We start from the raw sequence: 13,486 nt of genomic DNA on the forward strand, positions 1-13,486 counted from the left end.
TGACTACAAACTGCTTCCTATTGGGATAACTCTTCACTAGGAAATCGTTGACAATATTTCCCACTCTGTTCTACCAAACACACAACTTAATAGCGGCAAGGTCAGTTTTCCTGGGATTCAGGAGAGAGAGGGGAGATGCCTGCCCCAAACTCGCTCAGCCCTGCCAGGCTCCTGGAGATGCGGAGAAGCTGAATGTATCAGGGAACATTTACACAGCACTTTGTAAGTGGTCCACATGTATGTAGATTTTTTTAAGTGAGGAAGCATTTACCATCTTTGAGAGACTTCAGTATTTATGTCATTGGGGGCGGGGTGCCTTCTCCCCTTGGGACAGTCACGCTAGGGGGTCTTTGGTAATACAACTTCAAGAGGGCAGTGGAGGAAAGAGACCTTGAGTACTGTCACACTCAAGATGTTTCTAGGAGGCAGACGCCCTCAGCAGTTGGAAAAGCCCGAAGGCCATGTGGAGAGAGGCTGAGCTCGGGCTGGAGAGTGGCTTTCTTCACCCTCATCCTTCCAGCTGGCAGTGGGGCCGAACTCTCCTCCACCCAGGGGAGCTGGTGGGAGGGAAGGTGGAATGGAGTGGTGAGAGAAGACAGAACAGTGAGTCAGGGGGTGGGGGCGCCAAGCATGGGCCACAGGGACCCTGGAGGGGCTCCCTGACTGTCCTGAGAAGCAGAGCTGCAGAGGAGAGGAGCCCAGGGGAGGACCCACACTGTCCATGGATATGCTGACTAAACCAGAGGAGCCGCTTCTGGTGCTACCAAAGGGCCTCTGAGTGGACTGCAGGGGACAAGCTGAGCCTGGAGTGAAGACCTGGTGTGTGTGTGTGTGTGTCCTTCTAGGCTCTACGCCTTGCTCACCTTCCTCCTAGGTAGACACTTAACACGGGAAGACTTTCTGTGTGTAGTGGGCCCAGTGCTCTCTGGTGTCAGGACACACTCTCATTGTTCAGTTTCTTTAGATGGATGTGATGACCCCACCATGCTGTTAGGGACCTGCAGGGAGCAGGACAAACACACTCTTGGCACAGACAGAACTAAGAAAGAGGAGACAGACAAACAAACAAAGAAGGAATGAGTGAGTTGAGGTTCTGTCAAGTTCTCTGCCCAAGCAGATGATGGATGTGGAAGGAGAAGGCTGCTCAGGGTGGCCAGGGAGGACCCCTCTGAGGAGGTGACTCTGGGTGACAGCTGAGTGAAGAGGAGGAACCGCTCGCATCGAAAGCCAAGAAAGCAGGATGTCCGCCAGGGGAGCGCATGGAGGCGAGTGCCGCACGGGAAAACACAGCAGCTCTAGAGGCCTGTGGGGTTGTCAGGCAGGAACCAAAGGTCCCCGAAGATGGGGGACGGGGTCCCAGAGAATCTCCTGGATGTAGAAGCATGTGGGTTGTTTGGGGAATTCTCAGCAGGAAACAGCATGATCTGCCTCACTTTTTTTTTTTTTTAAATGCACCAGTCTTAAAACAATGTTTCTTTTTTAAAAAGTTTTATTGAAGAATAGTTGACTTAACAAGGTCCTGGTAATTTCTGCTGTGCACCAAAGTGACTCAGTGATACACATACATATATTCTTTTTCATATTCTTTTCCATTATGGTTTATCCCAGGATATTGAATATAGTTGCTGTGCTATACAGTAGGACCTTGCTGTTTATCCATCCTATTTATAAGAGCTTGTCTTTAATCCCAAACTCACATTCCATCCCTCCCCAACCATCCCCACTTGGCAACCACAAGTCGGTTCTCTATGTCTGTGAGTCTGTTTTTGTTTCATAGATATGTTCCTTTGTGTCATATTTTAGATTCCATGTATAAGTGATATCATATGGTATTTGTCTTTCTCTTTCTGACTTACTTCACTTATTAATGTATGATAATCTCTAGGCCCATCCATGTTGCTACAAGTGGCATTATTTCACTTTCTTTAATGGTTGAGTAATATTCCAGTGTATACACATATCACATCTTTTGAAATTATTATTATATTTTAAAAAGATCTCCCTGCTGCCTTAAGGGACAGTGCTCTCAGGATACACTTAGTGAAGCCGAGGAGATGACCGTGACCTGGGCTGGAGAGATGGTGGCAGAGGTGGGAAAAGTAACAGCTCTGAGATGTCTTTGCAAGGACTTGCTGGGGGATTGGATGAGGGGAAATGAGAAATACTAAGGACAGAGGAAGAGGGTTAGAGCAGAGAGCATCCAACCATCACTGAAAACTGAACATTTCAGTTAAACTGGGACTATTTCACCAACATAATAAGAATTTCTAAATATATGAAAGATATGGAATTTCATTATTTCTGTGTGCATTTTTATTAGATAGTAGGTGTTTTACATATCCAGTAATGCTGTCTGCTTCAAAGCAATCCCTTTGTTTGGCTCTACACTTCTTCCGAAGAGAATCAGTATGTCCCAGACCTCACCTGCCTGTAATTACCAAAACTATCATGTTTCCTTAATTACTCAAATAGCTGTGACTTTGAGCCCAATCCCATGACTCTAGAGTTACCTTCTGCCTGATTCTCCCCTATGGCCATTTTGGAAGAAGGCTGAGCGTGGCTGGCTGGTCCGAACATTTCCCCCCACCCCCCAGGAACCACTGGTCATTCCTCCAGCCACCCCACCACCACCCCACTCCACAATCACCTGGGGACTGGAAATTGGCTTCTCCCTAGGCTGCTATGCCCTCCCTGCAAGGACCTCGAGTGTAGACCCAGCCTTGCCTTTAATTCCTCAAAGCACAGCAATGAATAGCCAGATGGTTTAATAAAATTTTACTGAAGGCTTGAATTGACACAATTACAACTCAGAGGAACATTTACGTGCTCATTAAAGTAGTTTCTCTAGAGATGCACAACTCCAAGAGCCAATCTTGGGCCTTCTCCATTGCTCTTGGCCAACTTGAATGTGAGCCAGCCAGCTCGGCCTCCTCTCAATCTGTCTCCTGGCTCCTCCCACCCCAGAATCCAGCTCCAGGGCCACAGCCCCAGATATCAAGATCAGGCATGCTTACTTCCCCCTAGGGATGACTGGAAAAGGGGTCTTCCTACAGAAGGAAGCTTCAAATCACCTACCAGTGGCCATCCAGCCTCCATGACCCCAAACCCCATCCCAGTGATCAGTGATTCCTTTCCATCCACTGGTTTTCATCACATTCTACCTGGTGTTCTGACCCAGCTGGTGCTGGGCCAAACCTGGTCCATTTTTCTTCCCAATCTGTTCCCTAATGTGAAGTGAAGAGAAAACCAGGCTATATTTTGGGTATTGCAATGTCCTTACATGAATAATTTGATGATGTGTACACACATTCAAACCCTTCCATACATCTACACACACACACACACACAGATACAAATGGCATTACTGACTCAATGGACATGAGTTTGAGCAAACTCAGGGAGATAGTGAAGGACATGGAAGCCTGGCATGCCGCAGTTCATGGGTACACAGAGTCAGACATGACTTAGGGACTGAACAACAACAAAACCTGTTTCAGAGACAACTGCTAAAATCTAAATCTATGTTCAAAGAGGCTGCAAGGACAATGTTGGGCTTCCCCTATGACTCAGCAGTAAAGAATCCACCTGCAGTACAGGAGACATAAGAAGCGTTGATCCTCAGTCAGGAAGATCCCCTGGAGGAGGAAATGGCAACCCACTCCAATATTCTTGCCTGAAAAATCCCATGCACATGTCTCAAAGAGTCAGACACAGTAAATGACTAAAGAGAACAGAACAGAAGGGCAGTTCAGTTCAGTTCAGTCACTCAGTGGTGTCCAACTCTGTGACCCCATGAATTGCAGCACGCCAGGCCTCCCTGTCCATCACCAACTCCTGGAGTTCACTCAAACTCATGTCCATCGAGTCAGTGATGCCATCCAGCCATCTCATCCTCTGTCGTCCCCTTCTCCTCCTGCTGCCAATCCCTCCCAGCATCAGGGTCTTTTCCAATGAGTCAACTCTTTGCTTGAGGTGGCCAAAGTATTGGAGTTACAGCTTTAGTATCACTCCTTCCAATAAACATCCAGGACTGATCTCCTTTAGGATGGACTGGTTGGATCTCCTTGCAGTCCAAGGGACTCTCAAGAGTCTTCTCCAACACCACAGTTCAAAAGCAGCAATTCTTCAGTGCTCAGCTTCTTCACAGTCCAACTCTCACATCCATACATGACAACTGGAAAAACCATAACCTTGATTAGACGGACCTTTGTTGGCAAAGAAATGTCTCTGCTTTTCAATATGCCATCTAGGTTGGTCATAACTTTCCTTCCAAAGAGTAATCGTCTTTTCATTTCATAGCTGCAATCATTATCTGCAGTGATTTTAGAGCCCCCCAAAATAGTCTGACACTGTTTCCACTGTTTCCCCATCTATTTCCCATGAAGTGATGGGACCGGATGCCATGATCTTCGTTTTCTGAATGTTGAGCTTTAAGCCAACTTTTTCACTCTCCTCTTTCACTCTCATCAAGAGGCTTTTTAGTTCCTCTTCACTTTCTGCCATAAGGGTGGTGTCATCTGCATATCTGAGGTTACTGATATTTCTCCTGGCAATCTTGATTCCAGCTTGTGCTTCTTTCAGTCCAGCATTTCTCATGATGTACTCTGCATAGAAGTTAAATAAGCAGGGTGACAATATACAGCCTTGACGTACTCCTTTTCCTATTTGGAACCAGTCTGTTGTTCCATATCCAGTTCTAACTGTCGCTTCCTGACCTGCATATAGGTTTCTCAAGAGGCAGGTCAGGTGGTCTGGTATTCCCATCTCTTTCAGAATTTTCCACAGTTTATTGTGATCCACATAGTCAAAGGCTTTGGCATAGTCAAATACCACTTCAGTATTCTTGCCTTGAGAACCCCATGAACAGTATGAAAAGGCAAAATGATAGGATACTGAAAGAGGAACTCTCTGGGTCGGTAGGTGCCCAATATGCTACTGGAGATCAGTGGAGAAATAACTCCAGAAAGAATGAAGGGATGGAGCCAAAGCAAAAACAATACCCAGTTGTGGATGTGACTGGTGATAGAAGCAAGGTCTGATGCTGTAAAGAGCAATATTGCATAGGAACCTGGAATGTCAGGTCCATGAATCAAGGCAAATTGGAAGTGGTCAAACAGGAGATGGCAAGAGTGAATGTCGACATTCTAGGACTCAGCGAACTAAAATGGACTGCAATGGGTGAATTTAACTCAGATGACCATTATATCTACTACTGTGGGCAGGAATCCCTTAGAAGAAATGGAGTAGCCATCATGGTCAACAAAAGAGAGTCCAAAATGCAGTACTTGGATGCAACCTCAAAAACGACAGAATAATCTCTGTTCGTTTCCAAGGCAAACCACTCAATATCACGGTAATCCATGCCTATGCCCCAACCAGTAACGCTGAAGAAGCTGAAGTTGAACAGTTTTATGAAGACCTACAAGACCTTTTAGAATTAACACCCAAAAAAGAAGTCCTTTTCATTATAGAGGACTGGAATGCAAAAGTAGGAGGTCAAGAAACACCTGGAGTAACAGGCAAATTTGGCCTTGGAATACGGAATGAAGCAGGGCAAAGGCTAATAGAGTTTTGCCAAGAGAACGCACTGGTCATAGCAAACACCCTCTTCCAACGACACAAAAGAAGACTCTACACATGGACATCACCAGATGGTCAACACCGAAATCAGATTGATTATATTCTTTGCAGCCAAAGATGGAGAAGCTCTATCCAGTCAGCAAAAACAATACCAGGAGCTGACTGTGGCTCAGACCATGAACTCCTTATTGCCAAATTCAGACTGAAATTGAAGAAAGTAGGGAAAACCACTAGACCATTCAGGTATGACCTAAATCAAATCCCTTATGATTATACAGTGGAAGTGAGAAATAGATTTAAGGGACTAGATCTGATAGAGTGCCTGATGAACAGAAGGACAAGGTCCTCCTAAAACTAGGTTTGATTTATATTAAATAGAGCACAGCACATCTCAGCCTGCAATGTCTGAGTTAGATGCATGATTACACAGACTGTGATTACACAAATGAACTTTCGTGGACAAACTGAAATTCCACTGACTTTTCCCAAAGCAAATGAAGTTTGCCACAATAGTGAGTTGATCTCTTGGCTGTCAGTAACTCTCAGTCATTTTAAAAGAATGATTCTGCAGCTTTAAAAAACATTTTTCCACCGGGCATCACTATTATGATGCAGTCACGGCTCAAAATATTTTGGAAATTCCTCCTTTGGAATTGCCTTCAGAGCCAAGAATGCATTCTTTTTTAAAAAATAGACTCAATGGTTATAAATCTTGATACCAAGAGGCTTCGTTGATTCTTGAAAATCAGCCCCAAATCATTTGAAGACAGAGCTGGTGAATATAGATGATCAAATCAGGTGACACTGCTTTGGTGTAAAATAAAATGTTTAATCCGAAATATTAGGCAAAAAAGGCCATTACTCCATACACTTTTTTTTCTACCTTTTTACTTGTACTCTGTATCAGGATACATTCCTATATGGGGCATAAACCCAGATAATAACTAATTACAGCATTAAATGGGAATATTTACACTAACAATATATACAAAACCCCAAGAGGTTCAGAAGAGTAGTATATATCATAATCTAGGGGAAAATTCTTTTAATTAAAAAAATAAACATTCTAGAGGATAAGAAGGGCTGAGTAAAGAGTTTCAAAAAAGATTTAAGAGGAAAAAATGGTTTAAGCAAACATATGTCATAGTAGAGTTTTCACCATGGCTAATTTGAAGACCAGATTTATTTAGATGTATTTTTCACAATATATTCTTTGAGACACCCACCCCATACCTATATCATCATACTTTTGCACAAAGGGACATGAACTTCATTTCACCCGAGTTATGGTCACAGGACCAGGAGGACATGACTTTTGCCTGTAGTTCTTGACCTTTTCTTGCCTCCTAAACACTCTTTCAGTTACGATCTTAGGCTTCCTTTGAGCAAAAACCTCTTGGCTGCTTGCACCATAGTCATTTAGGAAATCCCTTATGACTTCCAAAACAGTCATATGTTTTTCCTGGAATAATATTGCTCACATTTATATGCGATAGAATTTTCCTGCTCCATGCATGTTTATGGACCCCATGTCTGACATTTGCAGAACACCAGTCCCCACCAGCCAATGGCAGGGCCATAGCTGAGGGACAGCCGCACCCTGTCATTAAAGGCGCCAGGCCCCAACCAGGGAGGGAAGGACCCTAAGTATTGGCCGGGGAAGTGAAGACAAAGGCACAATGTGACTGCTGCAGATAAAGCTACACCAGGCCCTGATGACAGCTTCACTAAAAGGTATCTGAGGACTTTGAATGTCAGATCTTATAAGTCAGGCCTCCATTTCATGCATGTATGCTAAGTTACTTCAGCTGTGTCCAACTCTTTGCAACCCTATGGACTATAGTCCACCAGGTTCCTCTGTCCATAGGATCCTCCAGGCAAGAATACTGGAATGGGTTGCCATGCCCTCCTCCAGGGGATCTTCCTGACCCAAGTATCAAATCCGAATCTTTTACATCTCCTGCATTGGCAGGAGAGTTCTTAACGACTAACTAGTACCAACTGGGAAGCCCCTCTGTTTCATATCTGCCCTAGAAACCTGAAACGCTAATGACTACTCTAGATTTTTCTCATGCACGGGGAAAAGTGGGTCCAAAGCCCTTTCTTTGGAAAAATCAAAAGGGTAACGACCTGAGAAATTTCACCTGTGGCACCACTTCTCATCAAAATCGTCTCTTGGATTTCTTTAGTAAACACGAGGGAGAACAGAAATGAAATAATATAGCAGCTATGGAAATCACACCAGTCCAGCCTGCGGAGTGAAATGGGTTGATATTTCACCAAGCTGGATATTTAGAACCTCACGAATCAAAAAGCAAGAGAGGTAGAAAGGAATTCTAGTCATGTCAGAATTTCACCTCGACTACTGTTTTATGCTTTTCTTTGACTTGCTCTATAAATATTTTACTACAACTCTCAAAGTTTATAAGATCCTTAAGACTTGTAAAAAGCTTGAGTAACTGGAAACCAATGACCAATACCTACCACAGGGGTCTTGATTTTTTTCAGATTCCACTGAACGGAATGCATTCTACCCAGAATGCCTTGGAAGGACAGACTTCCCTCTGTTGCAGTTGTGAGTCTGCAGGGAGCAGAGAACAATGCCTTCCACTTATAAACTCCACCTGGTCAGTGCTCGGGGGTCTTGGCCCCAGACCTGGAGCTTCCATGGCTCTCACACTTGGGAAGCTCAGCTTAGTGTGGTTGTGCTTCATCCCAGAGACCCCAGTGTCCTGGATCCTTGGCACTTGCATCAGATTCTCCAAAGTGGAGAAGGTCCTGTTTTCTGTTCTCTTCACGTCATCCCAGTGCATCTGAGGAAAGACAGTCCACTGGCTATAGCTGATTTACAGTGTTGTATTAAATGTTTCCAAGAACTCTTTACCAAGCTGCAAGTTTTAATCGTATATTTGACAAATATACACAAGTGTCTCCTGGTTCCCAGGGATCTGAGATTCACTGGCTTTGGAACTGATTATTCTGATTTCCAAATCGTATCAAAGTAGCACTAGGCTTATCAGTCTAAACATGATGAATTCATCCAGACACATTTGTTCTGATGACTGAGTAGTGTATCTGTCTCTTTCCTCCCATAGTAGTTTCTGGATTAAACTTTAGTCCCTAAAGGGATGTGACTCTATCTCAGACAGAAAGAAACCTATATGTGAAGAGAGCAGGTGTGTCCCGAATGCTGTGGGTCCTTTGATTTGTCAATTTCTTCAAGACAGACTCCACTTCCACCATCTCATCTCTACAGTATAGATGTGCCTTAAACAGTCTAAAAACTGAATCCAGTATTAAATTAAATGAAAGGAATTAACAGAAAATAACTACCACGTGTCAGAGAGACAGTTACCTATAAATAAAGCTTTGGAACAGAGAAGCCTTCTTTTAAACAGAAAAAAAAACGATTCTCACACATTTTAAAGGTAGATTTCCATATTATAAAGTACTTCTCTGCAGGAAGGACTCGTCACAGAATTTCTATCTCTTGTTGTTGCTCTTGTTGCACTGGATCTTTGTTGTAGTACATGGGCTCAGTCATGGTGGCAGAAGTGCTCATCTGCCCTGCGGCATGTGGGATCTTAGTTCCCTGACCCAGGATGACACCTGTGTCCTTGGCACTGGAAGGTGAATTCTTAACCACCCCTTCCTCCTTTTTTAAGAGTTTTTGGACTGTGGACCCATTTTTTTAAAGTCTTTATCAGATTTGTTAAAATATTGCCTCTGTCCCTCCATGTTTTGGTTATCCAGCTGTGTTTTTTTGGTTTTCCAGCATGAGTCATGTGGAATCCCAGTTCCTAGACCAGGGATCAAACCTGTGCCCCCTGCATTAGAAGATGAATTCTTAACCCCTAGACCACCAGGAAAGTTTCCCCGCTTTTCTTAAATTGAAGTATAGTTGATTGACGATATTGTGTTAGTTTTTGCTGTACAGCACAGTGATTCAGCTGTACACATACACATATGCTTTTCTAGATTCTTTTCCATTATAGATTATTAAAAGATATTAAATATAATCCCCTGTACTATCAGTATTCCTTTTAAAGGCAAAGACATTTAAAATTAAACTGCAATTACAAACACTTTATCTACAAACAACATTTAGCAAATTTTTCTTTACATTAGGAAAAGTACTTCTGTATAGGGGGAAAAAAAACACCTTTCATAGGGAAATTTGATTGCCTGTGTAGATATATTGAGCAGGATAGTTACCTGACTTTGATAAATGTTTCTCTTCTCCTGCCTCTCTGTTATTTTAGGATCTGGGTTTCCTGTAGCTTTGAAATCAAAGCTTATATAATATATTTACTTAGTCTTTGTTATAATAATAACTTTCAGCATTAAATGGAAGACATGTGGTAGTTGGGGTAGGGTTGGGAATCCAATGCTATTCTTGCCAAATCCAGGATGACTTCCTGGAGGAAATGGTCTTTTCATTTTCAATCCATTATTCTTATTACGACATGCCTTCCTTTGCATATTTTATCAAAGGAACCTTTCTCTATTTTGTGTCTATGTTAGAATTCCTCATTTCACATTGGGTGTTATGGGGAATGGGGAGATGGGAAAACACATTTCTTGAAGAAAGCCATGACTGATCAGATGTTCCACTGCTCAGTGGTACATGATTAATAGTCTGTTCTTCCTGAACTGAGTTTTTCCCCTCTAAAGCTAGGCAACTATTTTTGGCTTAATATGCATTTTTGACTCTGTGTCTGTGTATTTTCAAGTTTTTCTGTTTCAAGAACAAAATTGTTTACCATGTTCTGAGGACAGGCCCAGCTTGACACCAAACTAGACTTGAGGTACAAGATCTGGGGTGTGTCAGAGACTCACCATCATATCTCAGAGCCTGCTGGTCCTTGGGAAAATAATCACAGCTCATCTGCTGTTCCCTGCCTTCGCCTGAGCTCCTTTTGATAACTGTTTTCCTTCCAGGTCTGACTGAATCCTAGCTATGGATTTAGTGCCTTGAGATCTCATAGGGTTCAGTCTTGAAAATGAAATCTGGCCTTGGGGAAAACTTTTTCCAGCCCAGAGAGGAGCCCAAGCACGGTCAGTAACTAGACCTGCTTCAGTTCAGTTCAGTTGCTCAGTCGTGTCCAGCTCTTTGTGACCCCATGAACCACAGCACGCCAGGCCTCCCTGTCCATTACCAACTCCCAGAGTCCACTCAAACCCATGTCCATTGTGTTGGTGATCCCATCCAACCATCTCATCCTCTGTTGTCCCCTTCTCCTCCTGCCTTCAATCTTTCCCAGCATCAGGGTCTTTTCCAATGAGTCAGCTCTTGGCATAAGGTGGCCAAAGTATTGGAGTTTCAGCTTCAGCATCAGTCCTTCCAATGAACACCCAGGACTGATCTCCTTTAGGATGGACTGGTTGGATCTCCTTGCAGTCCAAGGGACTCTCAAGAGTCTTCTCCAACACCACAGTTCAAAAGCAGCAATTCTTTGGTGCTCAGCTTTCTTTATAGTCCAACTCTCACATCCATACATGACCACTGGAAAAATCATAGCCTTGACTAGACAGCCCTTTGTTGGCAAAGTAATGTCTCTGCTTTTGAATATGCTATCTAGGTTGGTCATAACTTTCCTTCCAAGGAGCAAGTGTCTTTTAATTTCATGGCTGCAATCACCATCTGCAGTGATTTTGCAGCCCAGAAAAATAAAGTCAGCCTCTGTTTCCACTGTTTCCCCATCTATTTCCCATGAAGTGATGGGACCAGATGCCATGATCTTCGTTTTCTGAATGTTGAGCTTTAAGCTTTTTCACTTTTTAAGTTTTTCACTCTCCTCTTTCACTTTCATCAAGAGGCTTTGTAGTTCCTCTTCACTTTCTGCCATAAGGGTGGTGTCATCTACATATCTGAGGTTATTGATATTTCTCCTGGCAATCTTGATTCCAGCTTGTGCTTCTTCCAGCCCAGCGTTTCTCATGATGTACTCTGCATATAAGTTAAATGAGCAGGGTGACAATATACAGCCTTGATGTACTCCTTTTCCTATTTGAAACGAGTCTGTTATTCCATGTCCAGTTCCAACTGTTGCTTCCTGACCTGCATATAGGCAGGTCAGGTGGTCTGGTATTCCCATCTCTTTCAGAATTTTCTACAGTTTATTGTGATCCACACAGTCAAAGGCTTAGGCATAGACCTGCTTAGGGCTGGTTAACAAAGTGACTTTGTCATTTTTCAAAGGGCAAGACCGATCTGGCCAAAAACAGAGCAGAACGGGTCTTTCTTCTGAAATTTCGATGTAAAATATTTTCTAGATTAAAAAAAAAAAAAAAATTCCTCAATTTTTCTCCATGCCATTGTTACATGGGAACTTTCCTGGTTAGAAATATGAATGGGGACGGCTTATGTCTTTCATAGAAAGTCAGACCCCTAGAATATATACCTCTCACAATTTCAATACCAAAAAAAAAAAAATCACCTAGTGTTAGGTGATTATATATTTTAGTAAAAGGAGGCCTTGGATGAAGCATTCCCTTATTATTTTTAGTTGCTTCTCAATAATCACACATCTGGCCTAATGACACAGCGAGCTTTATAACAATGAATTTTCAAAGGAAAGCAAACATTCCCTTTGAGGAGATTGTCTCCAATGAATTTGGCATGCCCTAGTTTGAAAACTTTCATCTCCAAATAGGCCAGGGTTTTTCTTTCATCTAGCCTAGCTGCCTGCCTTATTGAAACTTACTCTGACACACGAAGGAAAGCCTACGAAATGTCCAGTCTTTCTCAAGACTTAAAAGTTTTCAGTGAGCCAGATAAAAACTGTCCCAGGGTTTCCTCTCTTTCCCATACAAATATTTAGGAAAACCTCACTTCTGAGTCCAGGGCAACTTGATTAGAACAGAAAATATTCATGAGAAATGGTTCCACTTAGGAACCTCAAATGAATCAGAATTAGAGGGCTCCTTACTCAAAGACTTACACTTTTATTACACAAGGCTATAGGGGCTTCCCACATGGCATAGGGGTAAAGAATCCACCTGCCAATGCAGGAGACTCAAAAAACCCAAGAGAGGGTTCCATCTCTTGGTCTGGAAGATCCCCTGAAGGAGGGAATGGCAACCAACTCCAGTATTCTTGCCTGGAAAATCCCATGGACAGAGGCACCTAGCAGGCTACAGTTGATGAGGTCACAAAGAGTTGGACACGGCTGAGCACACATCCACACATACACTCACCAGGGCCAATAAAGCCATTCAAATATGTTGAGAGACAGAACATAAGGAGGTTTTGATGGATTTGGTCATCTGTGACTTCTTCTAACTCAGTGGAGTGGAGTGGAAGTGAAAGTAACTCAGTCGTGTCCGACTCTTTGTGATCCATTGGACTATACAGTCCATGGAATTCTCTGGGCCAGAATACTAGAGTGGGTAGCCGTTCCCTTCTCCAGGGGATCTTCCCAACTCAGGGATCGAACCCAGGTCTTGCACATTGCAGGCCAATTCTTGACCAGCTGAGCCACCAGGGAAGCCCGAGAATACTGGTGTGGGTAGCCTATCCCTTCTCCAGCAGATCTTCCTGACCTAGGAATTGAGCCGGGGTCTCCTGCATTGCAGGCGGATTCTTTACCAACTGAGCTATCAGGGAAGCCCTCTCCTAACTCACATCTCTTCTAAAAACTCCTGTAGAAGGTGAGTATAAGGCTGTAAGGCCTCAAAGGAGAACAGTTGTAGAGAAGAAGCCTACAATCAAAGGTCACCAGAAATGCACTCTACAGATGAATGTGATCCTCACAATTGTCATTCTAATGGAAATTGATCACAGATCGGTGCCCTCTTCCCCATGGCATGATTACTGTTGAAGTAGAGGATTAGATTTCTGGGTTGTGAACCTGGGCAATGAGATTTTAGCCTATCAGGACCTCAGTGGTGGCCCGTGATCTAA

Source organism: Bubalus kerabau, chromosome 13 (genome assembly GCF_029407905.1).
Source record: "Bubalus kerabau isolate K-KA32 ecotype Philippines breed swamp buffalo chromosome 13, PCC_UOA_SB_1v2, whole genome shotgun sequence".
Taxonomy (NCBI): Eukaryota; Metazoa; Chordata; class Mammalia; order Artiodactyla; family Bovidae; genus Bubalus; species Bubalus kerabau.